The 12,494-nt window shown below is 35.2% G+C and overlaps 2 pseudogenes; both read left to right on the top strand.

Annotated features, from left to right (window-relative positions):
* Positions 1–1,237: 1,237 nt before the first annotated feature.
* LOC149287348 (protocadherin gamma-C5 pseudogene) lies at positions 1,238–4,489 on the top strand (annotated as a pseudogene).
* A 3,432-nt stretch (positions 4,490–7,921) lies between these two features.
* Positions 7,922–10,402, top strand: LOC149287347 (protocadherin gamma-C5 pseudogene; annotated as a pseudogene).
* Positions 10,403–12,494: the final 2,092 nt, after the last annotated feature.

Below are 12,494 nucleotides of genomic sequence, written 5' to 3'. Positions count from 1 at the left end.
CAGGAGAAAGATTGGCGATACTGTGGCATATGTATCCTATTAGTATGCCTGATTATAAATTCTAACCTCTTACTATTGGAACTTGTAAACCTATAAAGCATTCACGGTAATTGAGACTAGTAGTTATGCAACCGTATCAAGATTTCTGACAAAAGATATGCCCATAAAAGCCTGAAATTAGGAACTCCAACTGTATTTGTTTTCTGCAGATATCATTTGTGGTACTTGCATTCTGTTGTTGTTTCTTAGTTCCTTTTTCACACTGAGATTTGCCTCTAGTAAATCCAGTCTTCGCTATAGCTGAGTGTCACATTTCCTAGTTGGACATCAGACACTAAGGGGTTTTTTGTGCATTATACAATACAATATATTTCTTTATACGCAATGCATATTGTGTCATCTCAGCCGCATATGGTACTGTGTTCCGATCTTCAAGACCCTTCCAAAAAATAATAGCTAGCTTCCCAAATAGAGAGAGAGAGAGAGAGAGAGTCATGGGTAGGTGAGTATTTGTGTGAAGCATAGAAATAAATCATAAACTTACACGTTTTGCAACAACTATTATATAGGTTATTTAATTCACTATAGTTCTTTGAGGTTTTTAGGTAAATAAAAAGTTTACAAAATGTTCCTATAAAATTATCAATCTGAGATCCGGTATCTTTGTTTGTAAATAGATGTTTTTATACTTATACATATAGGTTCATCAGATTTCAGTGTATTTTTAAAAAGTATGTTTTAACCAGAGTATCCATTTTAAAATATTGTATACTATTATAAAATAAATTATATTAGTATTTTACTTTTTAGCAAATCCTATTGTGCATTGTTATTTGTATCCATAGTTACTAAAATAACTAGGCATTATTTTAAAACTAAATATTTATTACTGGGGTTTTTTTTGGTTTTGCTGTCTTTCAGTGTAGGGCAGGTTCTAACTAAAAGCTATAACACTATTGGCCAGGAGAGGGCGGACCTGTCATCCAATCATTTCTATAGCTCTAAAAGTAGATCTGCTAATATCACCCCTCCTCTCTCCACTCCCTGACTCAATGAATCACCCTCCCATTTTTACTCTGGAACACAAAGGAAAGCTGCTGATCCGATGAAAATCTTGTGGATGTTTTTATTGCCTTGGTGGGATTATTTTGCTCACAAATAGGAATATTACAATTACCAATGTGTTGGATTATCGAATAACCATATAACATCGCATCTCAAAGAAAGGAATTAAGATATGGACTTCCAAAGACCTATACTGGCTTGGAAATGGCAAGTAGTGTGTATATTTTTTCTTTGTAGCTGGGGCTGGGTATATGGACAGCTTCGCTATTCTGTTGCAGAGGAGTCAGAGCCAGGGACATTGGTGGGAAATGTAGCTAAAGACCTTGGGTTAAAACCTATAGACATTATTCAACGTAGTCTCAATTTGGGGTCTGAAGAAAGCACAAAATATTTTGCTTTAAATAAGGTGAATGGGGCATTGACTGTAAAAGAGAGGATTGATAGAGATAGCCTATGTGAAGCCAACCCTAGCTGTCTATTGCATTTACAGTTAATTACTGAAACTCCTTTGGAGCTATTTAATCTGGAGGTAGAGATTCTGGATATAAATGATAATTCTCCTACTTTTCTAACAAATAGTCGTATTATTGAGATTACAGAGCTGGTTACAAGCCAAGGTGCTCGATTTGCCTTAGAGATTGCACAGGATTTAGATGTTGGTGTAAATGGCATCAGCCGATATACACTAAATCCAAACCCATACTTTTCTTTGTCTGTGAAGAATCACAAAGATGGAACTCTTATCCCTCAGTTGGTATTGGAAAGGACATTAGACAGAGAAGAGAATGGACAACATAAACTAATCCTCACTGCTATCGATGGTGGGGAGCCGACTAGGTCAGGATCATGTGAAATTACAGTGATAGTATTAGATATAAACGATAATGCACCGGTGTTTAATCAGTCAATTTATAAAATCAGACTGAAAGAAAATACCCCCTTAAAAACAGTTATCACAAGCCTTAATGCAACTGATTCAGATGAGGGTCCAAATGGTGAAACCGAATATTTTTTTGATGACCACACTTTTGATTCTGCAAAGAAAATATTTGAATTGAATTCACATACTGGTGAAATCTATATTAAGGGATCTTTAGATTACGAACAACTGAATTTTTATGAATTATCAGTTAGAGCAGTAGATAAAGGGCTACCAAAATTAGAAGGTAACTGTGTTATTCAGATAGAAATTGAAGATATAAATGATAACCCTCCAGAAATTACCTTTAGTTCCATGATAAAAGATGTACCAGAAAATTCTCCGATAGGAACAGTTGTTGGGTTTGTTAATGTGAAGGACAGGGATTCTGGAAGGAATGGAGAAATAAAATTAGATTTGTCTCCAAATTTACCATTTAAAATTAAACCATTTAAAAACCAGTTTTCGTTGGTTACAGACGGCCATCTTGATAGAGAAAAGGTTTCCCAATATACTATTGAGCTTATTGCATCTGATTTAGGGACACCTGCTTTGCACAGCCAAGCGGTAGTTGTCCTAGGTGTGTCAGATATTAATGATAATTCTCCAGTATTTTCCCATTCAATATATAATGCCTTTATTGAGGAAAACAATGACCCAGGTGCATTTCTAAGTACAGTCTCCGCTTTTGATCTAGATGAGGGAATTAACTCTGAGCTGAGTTATTCTATTGTTGAAACAGAAATAGAGGGTTCATCAGCCGCATCTTTTGTTTATATTAATCCCAGTAATGGAAATTTGTATGCCCAACGATCATTTGACTATGAACATATTCAAGTTTTACAAATTACTGTAAAAGTGGAAGACTCTGGGACTCTAAAATTATCTGCCAATGCATCCGTGTTTATATTTATACTAGATGCAAATGATAACTACCCAAGTATTCTAAATAATGAGTACTCCAAAAATCTAATTGTGAAAGAGAAAATTCCAAAATCTGCCTCTGCTGGGTATTTGGCAGCCAAAATATCTGCTGTGGACAAAGACTCTGGTCAGAATGCTTGGCTGATATTTAGTTTTATTGAACCCATCAATTCATCTTTATTTCAACTGTCTACCTATAATGGAGAAATCAGAACTGTTCGGGGGTTCTATGAAACAGATAGTGTGGAACAACAGCTTGTCATTTCAGTCAGTGACCATGGAAAGCCACCCTTGTCAACTACGGTGACCATACTGTTAAATATTGCAGATGATGTTGTGATTGAACTTCATAAATCTCAAGATTTTCTGGAGAATCCCAAAACCTCGACAGATTTGACTTTATATCTAATTATTTCACTAGTAGCCATCACTTTAGTTTCTGTTACCACATTCATCATATTGCTGGTTAAATGTTTAAGAAAAGAAGACGGTTTTAGCAGTTCCAGCTGTTGTTTTCTAAGCAGACCACAGTCCAAGCCTTACTCTGAACAGTATCAGCCAACTCTTTACTTAAACACAGATGGGACCTTAAAATACATGGAAGTTAGAATGATTCCAACAGAATCTGAAGGACAATGTTACCAAACATATTTACCCCCAGTCACAGAGAAACCCGATTTTACCACCAGGAAGCCTGTAGAACCACCACCTGATGTAAGCTGCCTTAAGGATAAAATACAGGTAAAAATCAGCATTACATACTATGAAGAGAGTTTGTGTTTTATCATTTTATTAATAATTCATTTTTACATTAAATATATTTATGTGAGTATTGATAACACGTCGCCAATACTGAATTTAATTCAGTTTTGGCATGTCTGAAGAATGGAGTACAATATTGCATATACTGGATTTTATAGATATTATTTTTAGATTCGGTTAACATGATAGTAGCTTTGGTGATTTATCTAATCAAACAATGTTTAGAAGATGCAAGCACTTGATGTGTGTATGTTGAGACGTAACATAGTCATTAGCGTGAGTTTCGAAAGGCCACTGCCGCCCATATCTTCTCTTATTCTATATGGACAATACTTTTACTTTCATATAACTAGTTTAATTTGTTTAAAATTGGCACCTTGTATCTACTTACTTCATTAGGTAACCTCACATAGCCTTATCACAAGCCTTAATGCAACTGATGAGGGTCCAAATGGTGAAATTGAATATTTTTTTGATGATCACACTTTTGATTCTGCAAAGAAAATATTTGAATTGAATTCACATACTGGTGAAATCTATATTAAGGGATCTTTAGATTACGAACAACTAAATTTTTATGAATTATCCGTTAGAGCAGTAAATAAAGGGCTACCGAAATTAGAAGGTAACTGTGTTATTCAGATAGAAATTGAAGATATAAATGATAACCCTCCAGAAATTACCTTTAGTTCCATGATAAAAGATGTACCAGAAAATGCTCCGATAGGAACAGTTGTTGGGTTTGTTAATGTGAAGGACAGGGATTATGGAAGGATTGGCACCTTGTATCTACTTACTTCATTAGGTAACCTCACATAGCTATGTAAGAATTTATTGGCTAATTAATAAGAAATTCCATGGCACATCTTCTTAAGTATGAGCCTAGAGACATTTATGGAGGCCCCACTATGTGGATGTATCCAGTTGTCTACTCGCTATGTATATATAATTTGTAATACGATGGGTAATTTTTTTTATGTTTGTTGTTATATCCCAGTCTTTTAGTAACACGGATATAGGAATATCTTTTTGACGTATCAGCTTCATCATTTATAAAAAAAATATATTTTATATACCGTTATTCTTACTTGTTTTCCCTGAAAAAGACTACACGTTTTTTGCCACCAGCGGGAGATATGGAGAAGCTAAAAAGTATAAACCCACTGAAATAATCATCCCATTTACATTTTGTTCACCAAAAAGACCTGTAACCATGCCTTGAATTGAAGTCCTGTTTTATAATTATATTAATGCACAGTTAGTGTGATATAATACTTTGTATGTTAAAAATGTCAATGGTCAAGATTGTATTAATACAGAAAACAAAACCATGATATATAAAAGAAAGAGAGCACACCAAAGGTTAATCTAATATCTCGCTATGTTTATTGACGGTTTATCTGATGGCTGAATGATTCACCCAGGTATTTGATTCACGGGGGTTGTGTTGTGTGTTACTTGTTTCTCCACAGATGATAACATGTTACACCTTTATGATCTTGGTAAGATTTCCTTACAAATAAGCTTTCTACTAAACTTTATATATGTGTCTATGATAGATGGGTTGTTTTCCTAACATTATGGGTGTAATCATCTATATACTGCATAGAATATCTACCAAAAGAGCAAATAATTAGTTCAAAGAATGTATACTTACAGTGGGGCAAAAAAGTATTTAGTCAGCCACCAATTGTGAAAGTTCTCCCACTTAAAAATATGAGAGAGGCCTGTAATTTTCACCATAGGTACATTTCAACTATGAGAGACAGAATGGAGGGAAAGAATACAGGAAATCACATTGTAGGATTTCTAATGAATTCATTGGTAAATTCCTCGGTAAAATAAGTATTTGGTCACCTACAAACAAGCAAGATATCTTCTTTAAGAGTCTCCTCTGTCCTCCACACGTTACCTGTATTAATGGCACCTGTTTGAACTTGTTATCAGTATAAAAGATACCTGTACACAACCTCAAACAGTCACACTCCAAACCCCACTATGGCCAAGACCAAAGAGCTGTCGAAGGACACCAGAAACAAAATTGTAGACCTTCACCAGGCTGAGAAGACTGAATCTGCAATAGGCAAGCAGCTTGGTGTGAAGAAATCAACTGTGGGGGCAATTATTCAAAAATGGAAGATATACAGGACCACTGATAATCTCCCTCGATCTGGGGCTCCACGCAAGATCTCACCCCGTGGTGTCAAAATAATCATAAGAACGGTGAGCAAAAATCCCAGAACCACACAGGGGGACCTAGTAAATGACCTGCAGAGAGCTGGACGCAAAGTAACAAAGGCTACCATCAGTAACACACTACGCCGCCAGGGACTCAAATCATGCAGTGCCAGACGTGTCCCCTTGCTTAAGGCAGTACATGTCCGGGCCCATCTGAAGTTTGCTAGAGAGCATTTGGATGATCAAGAAGAGGATTGGGCAAATGTCATATGGTCAGATGAAACCAAGGTAGAATTTTTTGGTAGAAACTCAACTCGTCTTGTTTGGAGGAGAAAGAATGCTGACTTGCATCCAAAGAACACCATACCTACAGTGTAGCATGGGGGTGGAAACATCATGCTTTGGGGCTGTTTTTCTGCAAAGGGACCAGGACGACTGATCCGTGTAAAGGAATGAATGAATGGGGCCATGTATCGTGAGATTTTGAGTGAAAACCTCCTTCCATCAGCAAGGGCATTGAAGATGAAACGTGGCTGGGTCTTTCAGCATGACAATGATCCCAAACACACCACCCGGGCAACGAAGGAGTGGCTTCGTAAAAAGCATTTCAAGGTCCTGGAGTGGCCTAGCCAGTCTCCAGATCTCAACCCCATAGAAAGTTGAAAGTCCGTGTTGCCCAGCGACAACCCCAAAACATCACTGCTCTAGAGGAGATCTGCATGGAGGAATGGTCCAAAATACCAGCAACAGTGTGTGAAAACCTTGTGAAGACTTACAGAAAACGTTTGACCTCTGTTATTGCCAACAAAGGGTATATAACAAAGTATTGATATGAACTTTTGTTATTGACCAAATACTTATTTTCCACCAAAATTTGCAAATAAATTCTTTAAAAATCAGACAATGTGATTTATGGACTGTTGTCTGTTGGATGTTGTCTTATTCTGTCTCTCATAGTTGAAGTGTACCTATGGTGAAAATTACAGGCCTCTTTCATCTTTGTAAGTGGGAGAACTTGCACAATTGGTGGCTGACTAAGTACTTTTTTGCCCCACTGTATACCCTAGAATCTGATGTCTAATCACTGTAAAATAAATAATTCATGGTGTATGCCATAATTTGGTGGTCTAAAACAATTAAGCAAAGTTGAAAAAAATACAATAATAATACTAAAAATAATAATAATATTAATAATAATAAACTTTGGGCTAAAACACCTAATAATTCTCTACTATAGCCAACTGAAAATAAAACTACAAAGCTACAAAGCACAAAATAAATGATTATTTGTAAGTCTAATAAAAGTACGAAAAACAAAACACGAAATTAAATCAGTAGTTATGTTATGTTATATGGCTTGTGTCATTTTGTTAAATTGCAAGTTAAGTAGTAGTATGGACAAATAGCAGAAAGAAAACATTTGTACTAAACTAAACTAGTGAATCAGGTAGAGAGGAAATAACAGTCAATGAACTGGAGTAGATTTTGTGTAAGTTGATCCTATGGATATACTACTGTTTCAACAAGATATTGGCCCACTACAAACACCCTATGTTAAATATATAAATATTTGTTATTATTGCAATCCCTTCTTTTTATTTATAAAAATACTGGTGTAAAAATACTTTGCTGTTTTTGCAGATACCAATCAATAAAATTAATTCTGAAATATGTTGCATATAATTTAAGTAGATGATACAAAAATAAATAATCTTTCATTTTTGTTTAACATTTTTGCATACAATTTCTGAAATAATTAAAATATTTTAAGGAATAGCTATAACACGATTGGCCAGAAGAGGGCGGACCTGTCATCCAATCATTTCTGTAGCTTCACCAGTAGATCTGTTCACATCACTCCTCCTCTCTCCTCCCCCTTGCTTAGTGAATCATCCTCCCATCTTTCCTCTGGCACACAAAGAAGAGCTGCTTTTCTGCTGAAAACCCTATGGATACTTTTCTTGCTCTTCATGGCATTTTTTTTTACTTTTCAAAGAGTGAAAGCGTGAACTACAAACCTGTTGGATTATAAGGAGACTCTATGACATCATATGAAAAGGAAAGATTTAAGATATGGACTTCCTAAAATCAGTACTGGTTTGTAAATGGCAAGTGGTCTATTGCTTTTTCCTTTGTAGCTGGGGCTGGGTCTCTGGGCAGCTTCGTTATTCCATTGCGGAGGAGGCAGATCTAGGGACGTTGGTAGGAAATGTAGCTGAGGATCTAGGTTTAAAACCTGCAGAAATTTCAGCTCGAAGGCTTAATTTGGGACATGAAGAAAACAAAAAATATTTTGCTTTAAATAAGGCTAATGGAGCCCTGACTGTAAATCAGAGGATTGATAGAGAAAGGTTGTGTGAATCAAATGTAAACTGTCTGTTGTACATAAGGATAATCACTGAAAATCCCTTAGAGCTGTTCAACTTGGAAGTAGAGGTTCTAGATATAAATGACAATTCTCCCAGTTTTTTAATAAGTGATCGTATTATTGAAATTACAGAAGTGTTTACAAGCCCAGGTACTCGTTTTCCTTTAGAGATTGCACAGGATTTAGATGTTGGTATAAATGGTGTCACGCAGTATACATTAAATCCAAATCCTTATTTTTCATTGTCTGTAAAGAATCGTAAAGATGGAACTCTCATCTCTCAGTTGGTATTGGAGAAGCCATTAGATAGGGAGGAAAAGGAAAAACATAGACTCACCCTCACTGCAATTGATGGTGGTGATCCAATTAGATCAGGATCCTGTCAAATAACAGTCATAGTATTAGATATTAATGATAATGCACCAGTGTTTGATCAGTCAGTTTATAAAATCAGACTGAAAGAAAATATCCCCTTAAAAACTGTTATCATAACACTTAATGCAACTGATGCAGATGAGGGTGCAAATGGCGAAATTGAATATTCTTTTGATGATCACACATCTGATAACGCAAGACAGTTATTTGATCTGAATGGACAGACGGGTGTAATACGTATTAAGGGAACGGTAGATTTTGAAGAAGTAAGCTTTTATGAATTATCTATTAGAGCAGTAGATAAAGGATTACCCCGACTGGAAGGAAGCTGCCTTATTCAAGTGGAAATAGAAGATATTAATGATAACAATCCTGAAATCACATTTACCTCAATGACAAATGAAATAGCAGAAAATGTGCCCTTAGGAACAGCGGTTGGCTTTATTAGTGTAAGAGACAGAGATTCTGGAAAGAATGGAGAAGTACAGTTAAATGTGTCCCCACATTTACCATTTAAAATAAAATCTTTAAAAAATCATTTTTCACTGGTCACCGATGGGTATTTAGATAGAGAAAAAATATCTCAATATACTATCGAACTTACTGCATCTGATCTAGGAGTGCCATCTATGCATACAGTGACTACAATTTTACTCAATGTTTCAGACGTTAATGATAATCCTCCAGCATTTCCTCAATCCACGTACAATATTTTAGTTAAAGAAAACAATGACCCTGGCACTTTACTAAGTACAGTGTCGGCTTTTGATTTGGATGAGGGAATTAACGCAGAGCTGATTTACTCTATTGCTGACAGGAAAATAGATGGCTCTTCTGTTTCTACTTTTGTTTACATTAACCCTAGTAATGGAGACATATATGCTCAGCGTTCCTTTGACTATGAACATATTCAAGTTTTGCAAATAACTGTAAATGTAGAAGACTGTGGATCTCCAAAATTATACTCCAATGCTTCCATATTTATCTTTATACTGGATACAAATGATAACTACCCTATGGTGATTAATTCTGAACTCACGGGAGAATTTGTTCTTCAAGAAAAAATCCAAAAAGCTATGCCCCCTGGATATTTGGCTGCAAAAATATCTGCCGTTGATAAAGACTCAGGTCATAATGCTTGGTTGGTCTTTAGTCTTGTGGAACCTATCAATTCCTCTTTGTTTCAAGTTTCTGCATATACTGGAGAAATCAGAACCATTCGAGGATTCCAGGAAGGTGATAATGCTGAACAACAACTTGCAATCCTAATAAGAGATCATGGAGATCCACCCTTGTCAACTACAGTTACTGTAGTTTTAAATATAGCTGATGATACCTTAATTGAGACCCATAAAGTTCACAACTTTTCTCCCAAACCTAATTCCCCATCAGATTTAACATTATATCTAATTATTTCACTAGTGGCCATAAGTGTGGTCTCTATAATTACATTCATCATTTTGCTTGTAAAATGTTTAAGGAAAGTAGACACTTATAGTACTTCAAGCTGTTGCTTTTTATCCAAACAACCATCCAAGAACTATTCAGAACAATATCGGCCAACACTTTACTTAAACTCAGACGGGACTTTAAAATATATGGAAGTGAGAATGGTTCCACCAGAACCTCCATCACAGTGTTATCAGACTTGCCTCACTTTAGCAAAAGAAAAAATGGATTTTACCCTCGCAAAGCCTCAGACTTTTCCCCAGTTTAACAATTGTGAACAAGATTCAGCATCTGAAACAAATGGGTTAAATGACCTAAGCCAGGTGAGACTGCTTTACAATCTTTTTTTTTCTGCCACTTAGTTTTCGATATGCAAAATAGAAATGTTTTATAAAAAATGTGGCTGACACACTGTAAGCATATATTGATAATATCCATAATAATGTATAATAATTAATTGCACATAAAAGTTTATAATGTAATATATGGGATATCTTGCATGATATTTTCTGTTGAATGCAGACAAGTTTGTCCCATGCACTTGAACAAAACAAATGATAATGCAAGATATTTACTGTATATATTTGTGGTTTTGGTGAATGTATTCTCAGATCTGCACATCCTTTCTGTTTAGAAGTGGATTTTTTAGAAGTTACTTTACTATTGAAATATTACATTTGGTTTGGTTTAATCACTCTCATCGCACCTATCAGACAGACAACTGAAGCACACTCACTGACCATCACTGTGTATGAATCACACTGTTGAGCTTGTAGAAGCATTATTAAACATTCATCTACAGACACCAGACAAGCCAGAAGGCTTGTTTTTCCCTCAGAAATCTCATGGTGCTGCCACAACCACAGGGGATTCTGGGTAGGCGCATACAAATAAGGTCAACAATAATTACAATGATCTTTTCCTAAATAATTTATGTTACAGTTGTATACACTAAATATGCATATACAATTGTGTATATAGCTCAAAATAAGGTCATCTGTGAATTTGTGCCCACCAAAACAGCATTTGTAAAGTCAGGCTCTGATGTCAGACCAGGATGCCTGGCTCACAATCATTCTAATTCATCCTAAAAGTATTCAGTGGGGTTAAGGTCTGGGCTTTTGGCAGGCCACTTGAGTTCCTCCACACCAAACTCATCAAACCCTGTCTTTATGGACCTTGCACAGTCATGCTGGGACAGAAAAGGGACTGGTCCCACAAAGTTGGAAGTATACAATTGTCTAATGTGTTTTTTATGCTGTAGCAAGGGTTGGGGCCTAGCCCAAATCATAAAAAGCTTCCTAAACATTATGCTATTCTACCACATTTTACAGTAGGCATTATGCTTTCAGGTAGGCATTGTTCTCTTGGCATCTATCAAACCTAGATTCATCCATCAGACTTCTATGTTTTGTAATAAAAAAATATAATATAGTTCTACAGTAAAAATACAAATGTTGCTAGAGAATAGGATTCTCATGGTTTGATAAGGATTAAAAGTGTTTAAGGAGGCTAGTGGGGCAGCTGGGAATTAGCCTTGCCCTATAAGAAAAGCCTGAACAAAAAATACCAAAATATAAGGAAAATAAAAGTATTTGGTAGCTTAGTCCACTCTTCACGTGTCTATGTTTTTTTATTTATGCAATTTCAACTAAGCAAATAATGATGCAGTGAGGAAACAAGTTGTTTTTTGAGGAGACTGTAAATATGTTGTCTTGAATGTAATGTGTCTAAAGAAAACTAATATTTTTAGTAAACGCATTTTTTTTCTATTGCGGATTAAGTATTGCATAACCAGTGATCAATGGAAATATTAACGTTTTTTCACTTCATTTATATAAAGTTTTATCAAAAAATTGAATTACTTATCCCCAAGTAACTTATCCCTAGTTATATAAAAATAAAGTTTGTAGATGGACATGCTACTAAATATTGGGATATGATTTCTTTTTAACAATGGACTCATTTGGAATGTTTCTGCAAAAGTCTAAATATAATTATATAGCAAATAATATTTTTTAAAATTAATACATAGGGCTGGTAAATGAAAATACAAATGGGGAAGCAAAGACCCATAATAAGTATTTTCAAAGTGTACAAAGAATAAAACCTAGATTACTGTGTGTACGTAAATATTTTTTCTCATTTTTTCATTATATTGCAATTTTTTTTGTTGAAGATTTTTTTATTTAATATAAAATACATTTTATATAAAATAACAGCATAAAAATGTTACAAATACATTTTAATTTTTATATTTTTATTATGTGAAACATTCACCACATCTTACCATTATTTGAAATGAAGTTTACACTATTGGCCAGAAGAGGGCGGACCTGTCATCCAATCATTTCTTTAGCTGCACAAGTAGATCTGTTCATGTTATAGTCATCTCTCCTCCTCCTTGCTCAGTGAATCACCCTCCCATCTCTCCCCCGGCACACAAAAGAAAAG

This window comes from Sceloporus occidentalis, unplaced genomic scaffold, assembly GCF_023333645.1.
Source record: "Sceloporus occidentalis isolate IW3139 unplaced genomic scaffold, rSceOcc1.0.p SCAF_62, whole genome shotgun sequence".
In the NCBI taxonomy this organism is placed as follows: Eukaryota; Metazoa; Chordata; class Lepidosauria; order Squamata; family Phrynosomatidae; genus Sceloporus; species Sceloporus occidentalis.
Note: the sequence above shows the minus strand (reverse complement) of the source record. Positions and strands in the feature narration are given on the sequence as shown.